Source organism: Orcinus orca, chromosome 10 (genome assembly GCF_937001465.1).
Source record: "Orcinus orca chromosome 10, mOrcOrc1.1, whole genome shotgun sequence".
In the NCBI taxonomy this organism is placed as follows: domain Eukaryota; kingdom Metazoa; phylum Chordata; class Mammalia; order Artiodactyla; family Delphinidae; genus Orcinus; species Orcinus orca.
Window position 1 is genome coordinate 21,945,032 of NC_064568.1, and position 14,860 is coordinate 21,959,891.

A 14,860-nucleotide genomic window follows, 5' to 3' on the forward strand; every position below is an offset into this window, starting at 1 on the left:
GGCAATTTTCAAAGTGCTGGCTGAGTCTGCAATGCCAATTTTGAACTCAGTTATGACCCCATTATCTTAAATAGTTCAGATGATGTTCTCTTTGATTAAAATAATCAGCTTTTCAGTGCAGAGGTGTGTTCCTGCCTTTAATTCTGCCTTACTTTTTCTGCGCCTAGCCAGGTTACCACTTTGCTCCTCTCCATCTGATAGAGTTGCCCCAGTTTACTGGGCACATTTGGACAACTTCTCTTGAGCTTTCCTGAGACTCCTGCTTTGTGAGATATATTGCATCTTGGTTTTCTAGTATAAAAGGCCACTCAAAGTCTGCTTAAGTAAATCAAGGTGCAGTGTATGTACAACACGATAATGTGCACCTATAAAACAAATGAGGAACGCTTTGTGTGAAAATATGAAATGATCTCCAACATGTATTAAGTTAAAACAGTGAAGAGAATAGTTTATATAAGTGAGCTTTGCTATAAGGAGGGTAAAAATAAAAATACACATTATTTTGCTTGTATTTTCAAACGAATGAGTGGAAGGAAAACAAAAGAGAATAGTAAAAGTGATCATTACGGCAGGGAACAAGACGAAAGGGGGGATTTAAACGTTTCACTGAATATCTTTTAATATTATCTTACTTTGGTTTTTTTAACCATGTAGATCTATTATCTTTAAAAAAGATGTGACAGATTTTGGTGATGGTTACATGAATCTGTGTCCTATTTTTGCAGTTATATGAGTCTAAAATTATTTTAAAACAGAAAGTTCAAAAACCAAAAGTTACAGTGTTAGATTGGAACTGCAAGGAATTAGCAGTATTCAAAAAATAAATAAAACAGATGACTTCTAATGAGATACATAAGGAAAAAAGAGAAATAATAGATAACATTTGGAAGAAAAAGGGGGGTCTAACTACAATCCAATCCATCCAGCAGGAAAGAAAGCTGGACGGACTCATGATGGGATAAAACTCTTCAGAGTAAAATCAACTGCTCTTTATTCCCATCTTTCTGTAGGTCTCCCTCACTCTTTTCCACTTCTTTTGATGATTATTTCTCCCTCCCTGTATCTCTCTGTCACATTATTTCATCTATCTTCTTTCAATCTCCCTTTTTCTTCTCAGTTTTCCTCCCTTCCTGTGTTTCTGTCTCTTTCTCTATCCATTCCACTACCTCAGCTCCAAGATATCTATCACTGCTGCAATCACCTTCAAAATTTCTTCCTTTCTGTCCCTCCCTGTCATTTTCATTTCAATTTCCTTTCCATTTCATTCCATGCCCTTGACTTCCCCTCTCCCAACAGCTTCTCCACACATACAAACACGACCACCTGTCCATGGCTGTTGATAGCCCCTGCAGCCCCAAATCTGTATGGCCTCTCACTTCAAGTAGTCCAAACGAAGTAATTTGATATGTTGGATCCCTATTTGAAATTCTTTCAAGAAGCATCTAAGTGGCTCTTTTTACAACTGGTGTCCAACTCTGGCTGCTGCCACGATACTCATGTTACTGGCTCACTCTTTGCTTATCAAGAACTGTGGGCACAGTCTCTCTGGGAAGGTTACACCAAGTGCAGACACCTCAGTCTACCTAACAGGTGTAAAAGGATGAACAGATAAGGACAGGGGAAAAAAATCTCCAGGTCCAGTGAATTAATTTAGTTTGAGGGGAAACATCTTTGTCTTATTTCTGAAGTGTTCAGAAAAAATAAGCAATATTGCTTGCAAGAAAGTATTTGAATTATAGCAAGTTCTTATTGAATGAGAAACAAGATAAAAATAGCACTATCTGAAAATGCTAGACTCACTGAGCTTGTTGTAATGATTAATTGTTTCAAAGTAAATAGAAACGCCAACTTATAAAGAATCAAAATTTTGAAAGGAGGAAAGCAAAAGAAGGGATATAAGCATGCAGACGTATTCTTAACAGAGAAGACCCCAGGAACTTCAAAAAATAAAATATCACAAAGCCCAGTGATATCGGGAGAGGAAGATCTTGTTGTAAACAACTTCTTCATTTGGTAATTTCCCAAAGCAGCAGTTAATATTATCTATTCTACTGAAGTTGGTATTATCTATAAATAAAATGGTAATACACAAAACTGAATTTCTAATGCAATAGTTTCCAGACTTTATTGCCCATCAGAATCACTAGTAGAAGGTTTAAATGATAAAGAAGTCTGTGTCCCACCCAAGATCTATGGAATCAGAAACTCGAGGAGTCGGGAGAGGAGGTCTTATCTAATTTGTTGTAAATTTCACCAGACTGAAGATCCTGAATTGAGAGCGACGACTCTGAAAACCTAAGGAGAAGATTCTACATTAATTCATGGTTTGCTTAAAAAATTGAAGATAGACAAGTGATGTTTAAGTAGTTCCAACAACCTTAGTTAATGAAAAGGAATGCCTTATTAGAATGAAGATCAGATTAGATTTTGATAAAGACTTAAAAATCAACATTTGAGACAGAGCCTACTAAGTCCTGCAGAGTCTGGTCCCTGCCTACCCCTTCTGTGTCATCCTGTGTCATACCCTTGCTTGCTGTCTAAGCTCAAGCTACAGGGGCTTTCTTTGACTCCTTTGTGCCATTATGCCCCACTCTACCTCAGAGCTTCCGTACATGCTGTTCCACGTACCTACGAGGTCCACCCTCCTTCTCTCTCCTATGACCTAGTTAGCATTTTCTCATACTTTGGGTCTCAATCACCGAAGCCTCCCTGACCTCTCCAGTTAAGCCTCCCTGACCTCTCCAGTTTCCTCCCTAAATCCTCCAATATCACTGTTTGCTCTACCTTTTTATGTCACTTATTACAGTTGCATTTTTCCATTTGGTTATTTGATGAACAGGTCTCCCACCGATAACAAGCTCCCTAAGGGCAGCAGCCATGTCTGTCTGTTCGCCATGTACCCTGAGCACCTAGCACAGTGTCTGCACATGGTTAAGTGCTGTGGACTGAATGTGTCCCCTCAAAGTTCATATGTTGAAGCCTATATCCCCACTGTGATGGTATTTAGAGGTGGGGGTCTTTGGGAGGTGATTAGGTCATGAGGGCAGATCCTTCACTAATAGGATTAGTGCCCTTTTAAGGAGAGACAGAGGGATGACTGCTCTCGTGCTCTCCACCATGTAAGGATACAATGAGAAGACAGCCTTCTCCACACCAGAAGGAAGGCCTTCACCAGGAACCTGATCCTGGTGGCATCCTGACCTCAGACTTCCAGCCTCCAAAACTGTGAGAAATAAATGTGTTGCTTAAGCCACCCAGTTTATGATATTTGGTTAGAGCAGCCTGAACCAAGACAGTGAGCACACAATAATTTTGAGTATATTAATATAAAAGCACACAGGTGGGCAACGTGTATGTTGAGGCAGAAAGTGCTTCCATCTGGACAATTCAGTTCAATAGTGACTTAAAAGCAAGCTGGCGGAGAGCCATTGCAGGAGATATTTTTGTGTAGGTGTCTTTCTGAGCCCTCAAAAATCACTTTTTACCCTGTACTCTTTACAAAGATAATATGAATACATAAAGTTGATTCTATCTTTCTGTAGCTGCTTAGCATGGAAACATCTAGGTGGATTTTCATCAAATTCCCAAGTAATGTTTGGGATTATGTGGTCTAAATAGAGATTTCAAGGTACATGTGACAGAAATCCATTCAGGGGTCTCTAGGGAGCAATTCAACTGAATAGGCAATAATTCTCCAGAGAGGTTAAAACTAAAATTCAAAAAGATATACACATGGGGAGACATGTCACATGCTTTAAAAGGCTGTAGATAGGAACAACAAACATGGATGTCATATGAACTCAAAGAAAAAGTTACAAAGGCAGGTGATCCAAATAGAAAAATTATGTATTTGCCTTGCCTTTTACTTATCTTGGGTAATGTTACTCTGAATTACACTGTCCTATCAATTCCTTGACCCCTGGGAGAATTGTGTATAGAATATTAAAATTTGAATTTTTGTTGTTTACTGCATACTTAGACAATTACAAATATTCTAATGTATTCCTTGAGGTAAGGGAAGACCCAAGCAGGAATCAAGCGACAAGTGATTTTCTTAACTGCTGAGAGGATATTTTGGTAATGTTCCTCTGAATGTATTTCATGGCAAATGAGCAAAAAATCCTAAATCTTAATTGATGGTGTTGCAGAGACATTCTCTGCGTTTTAATCAAGTTCTGCTTCTCTGTGTTTTCAGACAAGGTTTGTTTTTCTCCCCTGACCTTTTTCATAAGAGGGCTGCAGGGAGCACCCACTGATTGGCCTGGAAATGAAATGAAAAGGGCTTTTCCAACCACAGTTCTCGACCTGAAAATTACTCTTTAGATTCCCCCAAAAGGTCTCAAAAGATCAGCTTCTTTTTCCTGGATTCCATTCCCACAGAAAAGCCTGAGACACTAAATATGAATGCTTTATGAAAAGAATAATAGCAAACAATAATTAAGCTCTACGCCAGGTAACAAGCTATGCCCTGTTATATGCACTATCTTATTTAATCCTTATGGAAACCCAACTATAGAGATGCTAATTTTAACCAGAAGACTAGGAGGGGATAGTGAGCCCACGATCACATACCGAGAAAGAGGCAAGGGGAAGGTTTTAGCCCTTGTCCATCTGACATTTTGACAACATATGGTTATCTTTCCCTAGGGAGAGGACCTATATCTTTCATTACATTATTACAGCACCTCATTGACTAGGAAGAGTTAAGCACCTTTGGTCTACAAAGAAGTGAATATTCCAGTGAACTTTTTTAGCTATCAGGTTCCAGGTGTTAGTACAAACCTAAGGCATTTAGGAAAAGAAAGTCATCCTTTTATACTAACAGTTTAAAGCAGGTACAAAATTGAATATGTAGCTTTTTGGAATTCATGAAGGAGTGGAAGAGAAGTAATCAATGAATGACCTCTTAATGTAAGCAGTGGATAAGAATGGGGAAGTGATTACTTTTTCCTAGGACCTCTCACAAAATGGAAAAGAAGAGAGAAGCAGAAGATGATGAAAACACATGAAACTTAAACTACATGTATATGAGAACCTCAAAAGTTTTGAAACATTCTTGGGAAGAAGTATGGTAAATGAGCAAAAGACCAAGAAGAAGAGCCATGGAGAAGATGATATGGGAAATATAGACAGATGATGTCTGGTCCTTCTTTCAGTCTCTAGGTAGGCAAGACTGAAGAACTGCACACGGCTACTAACAATATATACAGAAGTCAACTAAATGTAGTCTGAGTATGGATATTTAGAATATACAGCATTTGATGTAACTTTTATTGAAAAAACTACTGATGCCTACTTTGATTTGGGCTGGGGGAGAAAATGGTAATGAGAGTTTATATGACATGACTGAAAATTGAAACCATATTTGCAGAAACATAAAAATAGGGTTCTAAAAATTTTGAAGGGTAGATTTCTCTGACCTTTTGCTGAAATCATTGTTAGAATCCTTACAAAGTTATAAACCAAGGGTATCATGCAACTTAAAAAAAATCTTGAAGAGCTTGTTTTCTATCAAGTATAAACTCCCTGTCCTAGGAACTTCACTTTTTCTCTCACTTCCTAGTGAATTTACCTCCAGGCAGGCTCACCACCTTGAGCTTCCATGGAATAAATGATAAGTACATACCAGACACATTCTCCTGCGTACAGTTGTGGCTAAACTGTCCATCAATGCACCAATTCTAATCTCATCCAAATGAAGAGCAATGTCTTCTGAAACACCTTTTGCAAATACCCAAATTCTCCTTGTTCACGTCCCTCAAAAAGGGTTTCCTTACCTCATATCTTACGTGTAGTCATAGTCTTTTCTGTGTTGGTTTAAAATGACCACATTCATGCAGCTACCTCCCATATGTTTATAGATATAATAATATATGCCTGGCACTGTGTTTTCTCCCCACTAGACTATTAGTTTCTTACAGGCAGGACAATGCATTTTATTTCTGTTACTCCTTGTATGGCAGCTGACCCAGAATTCTCTAAATAAACATGTGTTTATTTGAAAGGAAATATTAAGTCCAGTGGGATTTGTGGTTTTAAGGTTATAAATATCATTCTGGTTTATAATAGTTTAAAAATTCTTTAACCATGACCCAAATTACTTCTGTGGGGAATGGACATGTTATTTCAATCTGCATTACTTTAATGTATAGATCCTTCTCTGCTTCCACTCCTTTTATACAATGACTTGTTTTCACAAGTTTCTTTCACTAGTAGTACTTAAGGGGTTAAGAATATGGGGTTCTTGGGCTGACAGACTGAGGTCAAAATCTACCTCCACCACTTACTAGCTCTGTGGTCCTGGGCACATTACTTGGAGTCTCTAGCCCAAATTTTGTTTTTCTTGTTGCTGCTACTGTGAAATGGGATTGGTGATACTACCCACCTCATAGGGCTCTTGTGGTTTTAACTGAGATCATGCCTATTAAGGGCTTAGCACAGCACTAGGCAAGTAAAAAGTACTCTATACATGGAAGCCCTGACATTGTTCTCAAAAGTGTCTTCTAGATCCACTAATTTGTTCACAGTTACATTGTCAATTGTGTCTAAGGCTAGATAACATCTCCATGACTCTTAAATATCTCTTAGTTTACTAATGTAATAAGGGGAAACTTCAAGGTGAGTTTAATATTATTTCCATTGAACAAATATTTCTTGACTCATATTGTGGTCACATCCAAAAGTCTTTATAATTGAGAAAGACAAAACTAACATTCCTTGAATGTTTTATATGGGCCAGATTCTGTTCTAATACTTTTACATGCATCATTTTTATTTGATGTTCATGATGACCTTCAGATTATTATTTTCCCCATTCTACACATGAGAAAAATACACCTTATCAGGGTGAAAAATCTTGCAATACATAGCTGTTAAAGAGAAAGTGGGCTAGATCTGGAGGAAAAGGGAGAGTTTGCTTAAAAAAAGGATTCAATCCATTTTGAGTTGCAGTTTTTAGATATATCTGTTATTGACATCATCGTGGTTGATAACAAGTAATTTCTTTTTATAATTATTTCTCGCATGCAGATCAAAGGTTACAAATTAATGGTTAAACATACTGGGGGAACATAATTTCTTTTTAAAGCAGCAATATAGATATCAATTAAATAGCAAATTAGATATACCTTTTGACTTATGTGCAAAGAAGAGAACTGCTACAGTATTAAAGAGTTCTTAACTACTGGGTAGTCAGGTAATTAGGAAGCTGTCAAAGCTTGTTATGTTATCTTGTAGCAGTTGGTGTTCAGAATATTTCTTGCTACTCCTGTCTAAATGGGATGTGGTTAATATGCAGTTTCAGTCAACAAAGGTTCAAAGGGGACAATTTAATTACAACTCCATAAAATCTTAAATTTCAATTATTATGACACCGGGGAACTGCCCTTGAGAAAGGGCAGTTAAAAGACATTTTACCACTTGTGCAAGATTGCAGAAACAGACAAACTTCAACAACAATGATGTTTATTGCTTATATATTTTTTGAGTGTTGCAGTAAGGCCATAGTCTCCAGCATGTGTGTGTGTGTATGCATGTGTGTGTGTGTGTGTGCGCATGTATGTGTGTGTTAACGTGGTAGCAGATTAACGAAAAACTTTTCCTAAAGATTATTCCACAGAGCATTAATACTATTTGGGGACATCTTAAAGGTCTCCTCTAAAAATGCTTTTATGGAAAAATACATTTGAGAAATACTGGGTTAAATAAAGCCAAAGAAATATTTTTTCTTCTTGCAGAATTTCTCAGAGACTTAAGTAATATATATATTAAATTGTCAAGGGAGTTAATAATAAAATACGTGACCAGAGGATCATTACTTTGTTTTTCTGCAATACTTTGAAACTAGATTCAATGGAATATGCTCTGGATTATGTTGCTATAATGGATAAGAGTTAAACACCTGCAAACTCAAGTTCTACCAATGACTTGCTAATTTATCATGGGCAAGTCCAATGATTCACTCCTTCATTCATTCATTCCCACTTAGTGAGTCATCTCAAACTTCACCTGAATGAAACGTAATTCTTCAGTTTGCCCTACAAACCTTTTTTTCTTTTTGGTCTGTTCAATCATGATTAATAATACCATCACTCACTCAGTTGCTTAATACAAGAACCAAGGAGGCATCCTTAATTTCGCTTCTTCTCTTCCCCCACCTGTAAAATTTGAAGGCTCAACTTCTGAAACATATCTCAAATCCAGCCACCACTCTCCATTTGCACTGCTACCACCCAATTCCCAGCCTCAATCATTTCTCACCTCAACTGTTGAGGCAGAATATTCAAAATGTTCTCCCTGCTTCAAATCCTGTCCATCTTCTGTATCGCAGCCAGAAAGGTCTTTATGAAAGATAAACTAGCCATGCCAAGTGCTTCCACGAATAATCTAGGCACATCCTGTAACTCTCACACTAACATCAAAATAAATTTCTGGGTACATGTAGAGTTAACTGCAAAGGACAAGCACTAAATCTTCTAGGAAGTAATAGTGGAGACTATCTTCATGACATGGGGATAGGGAGAGGTTTTGAAAATAGAATAAAAAGAAATATCCCACTAACCCCCGTGGAAGAGTTTGATAAATTAGACTGCAATAAAATGAAGAACTTCAATTCATCAAAAGACACTATTACAAGAGTGAAAATGCAGCTTCCACAGGGGGCTTTTAATAACACACACAATAGACAGAGGACTCATATCTAGGGCTTATAAGAATGTATAGAAACACCATCTATAAACCATACAGAAAGCAGAAACAACCCAATAGAATATGGGTCAGAGACAGGAACAAGGCACCTTAAAAATATACTATTTGCTGACCATACAGTTGGTGATTGATAATTCATTGAGCTATATAACTTTATGGGATGTGGTTTTAACTTGCAAAAACTGTTACAAAAATTTACATACCCAGATACTTCAAGACATGCTCTAACTCCTTGGAGACTGAAGTAACTTGGCCTAGTTTCAATACTTAGTTATCTCTACAATGGTCTTCACAAAGCAAGTCATTTTCTCTTTGAAAAGATAGACATATTTCATTTTTCCCCTACAGGGTAGTACCAGCAGAGCATTTTTGAATAAGAATTTCATGATTTTATAAAGCCCTAGCTCTCCATATCATGGAACAGTCATCAATAAGTCATTGAATCTGCCCATACAAGTAGCATTTAATACAGATGGAGGGCTCACTGTTGCGTTTTGCATAAGATGAATAAACAAAGAATCAAAGAGCAAGGAGTGTTAATATTTTAAGTACAATATTTAATTTGAAAATCAGGACAGGGAGGCATTAGCATTGAAAGCAGACAGGGAAAAAGGTCTGGATGAGAAATGGAGAAGAGACATCATTAAACATGCGGGCTAGGTAAGAATACAATACAAAGAGCGCTAGCCTCCCTTGACAGACAGCCGCTCTGACTTGGTGCAAATGGCAACAGCATCTTCCATGGACCAATTCTCCAGTAAACCAAGCCAAGGAAATGGAAGTTTCCCATAATCAATGTGCATTTTATTTGCCTCATTTCTGCTTTCACTGACTGCTTGAGATTCGACACAAACACTAGCCCAAGGGTAGCTCCATCTTAGCAAAGCTGCTTGAAACAATAAATGTGCTTTTTGTGCCAGCGGCAATGGCAGGGATCACACGGGGGCCTGGAACCACCTTCCGTTTTGCCCTGTGACACGCGAGCAGCTGCAAATGGGAGAGAGCGATGACCTCAAGGAGTGTATGTTTCTATTTCTGCCAATTCTGGGTTAGAAACAGCCATGAACTCTCAGCCCTGCAAGGAAAGGAGAGATCACCCTTGACCAGAAAAAAAAGTAATGAGAATCAGAAGCCAAGGAGCTTTCAGAACCCAAGGAAAGGGCTTCACGAAAGGGAGTCTGCACTGGCTCCTAAACAGTGTCCTGTGAAAATTGGTGTTAAAATAAATAAATACCAGGCCTCCAATCATTTTTGGGCTCCCAGAAAAATAATAAAAATAATCCCCCTCCCATAGGGGGAAAAATAACCCAACCATCAAACAAAAATCTTCCAAACAGGAGAATTGTGCCTGGTGAAAGATCTAAAAATGTTCCTCATTTTAAGGAAAGAAGCAGGTATAATTAGATTTCACAAATGGGCCTTGCTTCAGGGCACGGTGGAGGGAGGGATAAGTGGTCGTAATTGGAAGTGTACGTTGTGTGTGACACAGGCCAGGAAACACCCACTATTAAAATCATTTCCTTGGATATATTTTTAACACACTGAAAATGCATATGAAAACATCAGGAGGGGTCTTAAAAGCCTTCAGCAGGAAGCATAATGCAAAGCTGAGGTCCTTTGTTCTCAGTGTGTGATAAGATGGTCTCATAGGCTGCCCATGAGCCAGGTGTTCTGTTTTGGACTTTAAGGGAGCAGTTCCTAATGCTTCCTGTCCCATCAATGCAAAGAAAAAATCTCATTGCCCCTGACTGTGATTTTCATACACAATAACATCAACTCCAAATGGAACTCATCTGTGTGCTCCTGGAGCGGGGTTAGGGGGCGTGCAGGACAGGTCAAGGGGCAGAACAGCTGCCGTTAAAACAAAGTGGCTTGATTAGGTTTTCATAGTTAGTAGGTGAAGAATGAAGGGCAAAGAGAAGCCTGTTCCTCATGTAATAGGGCGATAATAGGAGCCTCATTTGGGCTGCTAGAGTCCACTTTGGCCGGTGTCAGCTTTTCCATTACACACGCAGCTTTCCAGGAAGGTGACAATAATTCAATCCAGGAGTAAGGAAAAATAAAATGAAAGTGAATTAACTGTGGGCCGAGACTTGGCAAATAGGGTCTCCACTTGGGCATGCAGAGCCCAAGAAGTCTGAAATTAGGTCACTTTTAATTCTCTGCTGGAGAAATTACTGTTTTCTGGCTTTTTTTTGCGGTGTGGTTGACTGCAGGGCCTTATGACTGCTGAGTTTCCCTGTTTGAAATGCAATGAGCCTCTGTTCCAACTGTGCCCCGAGGATGGCTTTGTTACAAATGCAGTGCCAAGGGGCCTGGCTCTCCCAGTAAGATGGTCTCCTCTTGTTGTATCAACTCTATGAGTAGAGAGTGCTTTCAAATTTCCATCACCAGCTCACTCTGCTTTGTCTCCTACCCTTCTAGTAAGAGTTACCACTCAATGTCTTGACTGCTCTCCATTACTGCCACCTCATGCTTGCCCCCCAGGAGCCCACTGGGACAGCCCCAGGAAGATGTCAGCAGTGATCTCTCAACAGCCCAATTCCAGTGCCTAGATAGTGGGTGCTCAAAAATAATTGCTGAATGAAATTCAAAAGATACTTTTTGTAGTTCCTAACTTTCCTGGGCTTTCTGCTTTTTCCCCTCCCAGTTCTCTGTCATTAATCTTTCTTATTAGCATCCTCGAGGGGCTCTACTATCATTGTCTACTCTTTAGTGTTGAGGGGCGTCAGGCTCTGCTAGTGCTTTTGTTCTCTTTATCTGATCTCTTTCAAACTCAGAGCTGCAGCTTGGCATATATCTGGAGAAAACCGTAATTTGAAAAGATACATGCACCCCAGTGTTCATTGCAGCACTGTTTACAATAACCAAGACATGGAAGCAACCTCAATGTCCACTGACAGAGGAATGGATAAAGAAGATGTGATACATACACATGCACACATGCACACGCACACACACACACACACCATGGAATACTACTCAGTCATAAAAAAGAATGAAATAATGCCATTTATAGCAACATGGATGGACCCAGAGATTATCATACTAAGTGAAGAAAGTCAGACAAAGACAAGTATCACTTATATGTGGAATGTAAAAAAATGAACAAGTGAACTTATTTACAAAACACAAACAGACTCACAGACATAGAAAACAAACTTATGGTTACCAAAGTGGAAAAGTGGGGGAGAAGGATAAATTAGGAGCTTGGGACTAACATACACACACTACTATATATAAAATAGATAACCAACAAGGACCTACTGCAAAAAAAAAAAAAAAAAGGACTCATTAACTCATCCCTCATGCCACTTTGACACTGGTTTATTATTTGCTACATATTTTAGTCACCTAATTCATAAAACTGGGCTTTATTCCTGAAATTCAACACTTGGCCTTTCTTGTTTCATCTCTCTGCTCTCACTGTATTGGTTGAAATGCTTAACACAAATCCCAGACACACTACCCTTTCACCTTGAGTCATCACCCCCAACAAAATTAATAATATACCCTTAATATCATTTAGCAACCAGCCCATGCTCAATTTTCCCCCATGACCCCCTAAAAAATTCAGTTTAAAACAAATTAGGACCAAAAGATAGTCCACATAAATTGCATTTGATTGCTGTTTATTAAATAATTTTTAATCTGGAATAGCAGTTCTTTATCCCCTTTCTTCATGCTATGTACTTGTTGAAGGAACTGGGCATTTAGAAGCCTTTTCATATAAAGTCACTAATTTCCGGTGATATATCTTATGTTATTAAATCTCTTCCAGTACAATATATAGGTTATTTGGAATTTGAGGTATAATGTGGACATAGTGAAGTCTATAAAACTTTAAAGCACATCTTTATTAATTTTTACATATTGGCATCATCTAGATCCATATTTAGAACATTTTCATCCCCCAGAAAGATGTAAATGTGCCCCTTCCCAGTCATCAGCTACCCACCAGAGGCAAATATTCTGACTGTAAACAGTGTAGATTGTTTTTGCCTATTTGTGCACTTCACATTAATGGAATTATACCTTATGAAATCTTCTGTACCTTGCTTCTTTCATTCATCATGTTTTTGAGCTTCATCCATGTGTTGTATATATATGTATTTATTCTTTTTCATTGCTCTGTAATTTTCTATCATATGAACACATCATGACTCATTTACCATTCTCCTATTGACAGACATTGGGTACTGGGAATAAAGCTGCAAAAAACATGCATGAGCTTTTGGAAGACATATCCATTATTAATGTCCTAAGGACACATGCTAGGTAACAGGATTGCTGGGTCATAGGGGAGGCATATATTTTCTTAAAGATTGCTAGCTGTCTAAAGTAGTTTATCATTTGACATTCTTACCGGAAAAGTATGAAAGTTCCAGTTATTCTATATCCTCACCAACACTTAATATTATATTATCAGTCTTTTAAATGTTGACCATTCTGAAGGATGTGCCCTGCTTGATGGATGTATAGCATACTTTACTTTTAATTTCAAAAGTCCTAAAAAGTTGGGCTTCCTTGGTGGCGCAGTGGTTGAGTGTCCACCTGCCGATGCAGGGGACACGGGTTCGTGCCCCGGTCCGGTAAGATCCCACATGCCGCTGAGCGGCTGGGCCCGTGAGCCATGGCCGCTGAGGCTGCGCGTCCGGAGCCTGTGCTCCGCAGTGGGAGAGGCCACAACAGTGAGAGGCCCGCGTACTGCAAAAAAAAAAAAAAAAAGTCCTAAAAAGTTAAGAATAACCCAACATATTTCATAAGTGTTGAGACTTTAGTAGGAACACATCCTTTCAAGTGATGTCCTTTGACATCATTAAAAGTGCGATTAAGGTTGGTGGGGCTGAAAAACACAGAAAGAGGAAGACTCAAATCTCATTTAATTCTTCCATCTTTCAAAATTTTTTGGCTGAAGTGGGCATCTAAGCAGATTCCATATCAAAATGCTGTCAACCTGTAGATGAGATCACACAGAGGAGCAGGTGTTCTAGGGAAATCTCGGGTCTTGGCTTCTGGTTAAAGTTGATGTATCCAGCCTTTTACTTATAGCATTTACCTAACTTGACAAGATGTGCACAACTGCACAACCATTTACCCAAGAGGATTCAACTCATCAATGAGTATTTTGCAACTAATTCAGTTACACGATGTATGAAAACAAATTAAGGTCAACTGAAAACAGTTGCATGCTTTTGAACCCAGGAATGATCACCCATTCCTGCTTTTTGGCATGGGATGGGCTGTAGGGAGAGTGAGATGGGAAGGGAAATAAGGTTTGCTAAGCACATACAATGTGCCAGCTGTTACACAAGAACTTTCATGTAGATACAGTCATGAATCGCATTAGGTCCTCACTAAAGTACGTTAAGGTGGGTTTTATTATTACATTTTACTGAGAAGGAAACTGAAGCTCAGAGGCATTTAGGAGCTTTCACTGTAAGCGCCTGGACACCCAGGAATGTAAATAGTAATGCCATGGAGTTTTATCTTACAGGAGGTGAATTATATTACACTTACAGATAATAAGAAAATTATGCAAAAGTTATTCTTAAAAATCCTTTGTATTGCTTACAAAGTAGAGCAAAGTGGCTTGGTGTACATAACCCGAAACAGTAATACTTAAGCATGCTAAAGCTTGAGAATCCGTAAGTTAGACTAAAAGAAAGGACATAAGATGATATATGTAGATTCGGGGCTCTCTGCCTTTTTGCATTTGAAGGGACTTATGAAATCGCTAGTGGAGAACAGGTGTGGCAGAACAGTCTCAAGCATTCCTCCTTGTATGCAAAGTTTACTGGTTTGGTTTAAGTATTAATCCCCTATAATCATAAAACACATTACATCTGTTGCTCTGAGACTTTTACAATATAGTGGGATCACAGCTGCAAGGAAGAAGGTTATATTCCAAAATCAGCCACAAGGTAAAATGTGCACACGGTATGATTCCTTCATATTCCTACTGTATTATGAGCGTAACTGGGGCTTAGAGAGATTTAAGATATGTGCCCAAAACTCTAGTACATGCTGGACCAGAAAGGGATCCCAGTGCATCTGTTGTAAGCTCAAACTTGAAGACCCTTTCCAGGAATCAGGCCAATGGTTTAGCTGCCAGCAAACTTGGAATCAATTAACCTGGAATTTGACATACTTC

General features: G+C 38.6%; 1 protein-coding gene across 9 annotated transcripts in view; it reads right to left on the reverse strand.

Moving 5' to 3' along the window:
* Positions 1-14,860, reverse strand: part of TAFA1 (TAFA chemokine like family member 1) — a 774,180-nt gene that overhangs the window by 209,023 nt on the left and 550,297 nt on the right. The window lies entirely within an intron of this gene.